The following is a 2,995-nucleotide window of genomic DNA, read 5'->3' as shown; positions in this document are numbered from 1 at the left end:
AAATTGAAGATTTCATAATCGATTATATATTATGTTTTAGTGTTGCTAGCTGTGAAAAGATTTAACCCACTTTTAGAAATTCGTGCAGTATAGTTCAATTTGTTATACTTCAAAATTACTGTTTTTCTTAGTTGTTGGTTTCTTTGTATTATTGGTTAAATGATTAAACTACAGCTTTTAGTAGTGACAGAATGTTAAACTTAATGGTAATGGTTAGACTTAATGGTAATGGTTAGACAAGTGTTTAGTAGACCAAATGGTTTTGCTAGAATTTAAGTAACCTCATTCCAGGTGGAAGAGAGAGAGTTAAAATACACGCGTTTCAAATCCTGCATGGGAGTTGGCGTAGTTGATTTCTTTTAATGAAGCAGCTGGCAAATACATACGAAGAAAGAAACTGAAATTTCATACGTAGGTATCTAAACTGCTTTTGACAGTTTAAATGTTAACTAGTACTTCTAGTGTTTTTTAATATTTAGATTGGTAAAGAAAGTTTGATTAAAATTAACTTTTCCAACAAAATTTATTTTCCAAAATTTAAATGCTGAAGTTTTCGTAAAGTTTAAATGTAAAGTAACCAATAATTCTAGTGTTTACTTAATGGATTGATAAAGTTTGATTAAAATTTTGATTTAAAAAAATTTAAGCATTCTTAAGTTAATATAATTTGTGTAGTTTTAACATATTTAAATGAGTGGTATTTTACTTAATTTGTTATAAGTTTTAATGTTGTAAATGAAAGGGGGCCACCTTTGTCTGGGTGGCGGTGCTGCTCCGACAAAGGTGGCCTAAGGTCCTGTATATGGTAGACTATTGTCTACCACATACAGAACCGCACTTTGTTTCGTCCTTTAAAGGTTTGAGGCTTGACGTAGTCATTTGGCAGGTTTCAGTATGACTATCTTTTGGCAGGTTTCAGTTTTGACTTAATCTTTTGGCAGGTTTTTGATGTTTTGATGTTTTGAAGTTTTGAGTTGGCCTTTTGGTCGGGTTGTTTCTGAAGTTTTGACTTGGCCTCTTGGGCAGTTTTTTTTTTTTTTTTTTTCTTTTTCAACTTGGCCTTTTATTTTTTACTTGGCATTTTGGGCATTTTTTAAATTGACTTACCGTTTTGGGCAGATTTAGCTATACCACGTAATTTGTTGGGTAAATTCGGTATCTGTAGATCCATACCTAAAGTGAGCGACCATAATCAGTTCTGTCAGTGAACAATCTGTAATTCATCTTTGTTATTCCCAACAGAAAACCTGAGGAGCCTTCGTAATACTGGTCGTGTGAGCAACTGTCAATATCGTTCCCGATGTCTTGACTTGGTAATTTCGGCGTCCAGTTTCAATCTAAAAATTACCCTTGAGATTCTTGTCTCACAGTGAGGGTAAGACTAATTACCGTGTAACTAATGTGCAACTTAAGAATGATTTACATTGAAAATTGTGTCGAGGAGTAAAATATATTTTCAGAATTGCTTACGTGAGTTTTATTTTGTCCTGGGTTTGTAAGGGAACAAATGAGGTAGATTTTAATTTTTTGCAATCTTGTGTGAACTGCAGTGCATTATTCATGAATGACTAAGAAAATACACCAGTATGTCTAATTTTAATTGGAATAGAAGGCAGTGGTGACCATTAACTGCCAGTCTCTAAAGTTTACCCCAGAGCTTTTGAGAACCTGCTAGTCTCTCAAGTTTACCCCAAAGTTTTTGAGAACACGAAGTTTGTGAACTTCAGAAATACAAATAACATTTATTCCCTTCAACTTCATAGTGACAAGTCCGAACATCCCCTTGCCTACTGATATTAAGGGGGGTTTTCCTGTCAAACATTTATAGCTGGTATGTTTTAATGGAGAGTACAAGCCAATCAAGAAGACATTTATTTTGCCATTAGAGTTTCCTAGTAGTTTTTAGAGTAAACTTTTAAGGTATCGATAGCTAACTTTTGCAATATTGTTTGTGAAGAGCACCATGGAGTTTCAATTATATAGTTTGAAACTGGGAGGTTGGCTCAAGGAGGCGAGTCTGTACAGTCGAGAAAGCTCGACGAATTGTGTTCGATGTGACGTCGGGAGCGTCACATCGAGCATAGTTCGCCAGTGTGGACGGGCCTTAAAGCTACCTCCACCCAATGGGCAAATGCACGGCGGGCAGATGCTGTGGATGGCTATCATTTGTGTGGTCCAGTTTATAGGTTCGCCTGCCTGTGCGGTTCCTGCTGCCTGCCTACCTTGGAATGTGTGATCTGGTAACACTGCGTAAAAGCGAGAAAATTCATGGCAAATCACAGTGCGTTTGCCCCTCGTGTGGGATTAGATTCATTTTTAGATTTGATACTCTCTAAAGGCATCTTTTTGTTTTACCTCTAAAGTCGAGCGTCCTAAAGTTTCAACAACTATCGAGCCCTTTATGCTGTATCAAAATTCTTAAAAACAGTTTGCTCATAGTAAAAAATTTTATACAAAACCAACGTTAAATGTGATTAGCAATATATGATTCTCTTTTCCAGGGGGCATATTTCCAACTTTTGCAAACCCTTTTTTATTTTATTTTATTTTTTTTTTTTAAATTTGGTTGCTCACTAGATTATGCTATTGCTTAGTGTTAACCCTTATTGGACTGGGGGGTTGAAAATTACCTAGAAGACTAAAGGTCTTTCCACACGATCGGGCCTGATCGGCGGACTTCCCCTCTAACGGGCACACTTGACGGGCAAACCGTCAAATTGCCCGATGGGTCTTGTAGCAAAATCACCATGGTGGTGCCCTATGGCTTGAGCTTCGACCCTGGCAGACGTACGTTAACCATATACATTTCTTTTACTGAGCCATTCCTTGCACCATATTCTCTTCTTTTTCATCACACACAAAGTGATTATCATGCTACACAATCTTTTTTTGCGGTAGGCACCATGTTTATCGTACCGCACTGAACACACCACTGGCATCGTCGGGCACGCCCACCTCTCCATCGCCTCACCCGTGTGGATAACATTCACGGATA

At 37.2% G+C, this 2,995-nt stretch overlaps 1 long non-coding RNA gene across 1 annotated transcript; it reads left to right on the top strand.

The window, feature by feature from the left end:
• The first annotated feature begins 298 nt into the window (after positions 1-298).
• Positions 299-1,467, top strand: LOC135196047 (uncharacterized). Its single transcript, XR_010310298.1, has 2 exons — positions 299-411; positions 1,243-1,467. It is a non-coding gene; the product is annotated as an uncharacterized LOC135196047 (long non-coding RNA).
• Positions 1,468-2,995: the final 1,528 nt, after the last annotated feature.

Source organism: Macrobrachium nipponense, chromosome 17 (assembly GCF_015104395.2).
Source record: "Macrobrachium nipponense isolate FS-2020 chromosome 17, ASM1510439v2, whole genome shotgun sequence".
In the NCBI taxonomy this organism is placed as follows: Eukaryota; Metazoa; Arthropoda; class Malacostraca; order Decapoda; family Palaemonidae; genus Macrobrachium; species Macrobrachium nipponense.
This window is presented reverse-complemented; position numbering and strand designations above follow the sequence as displayed.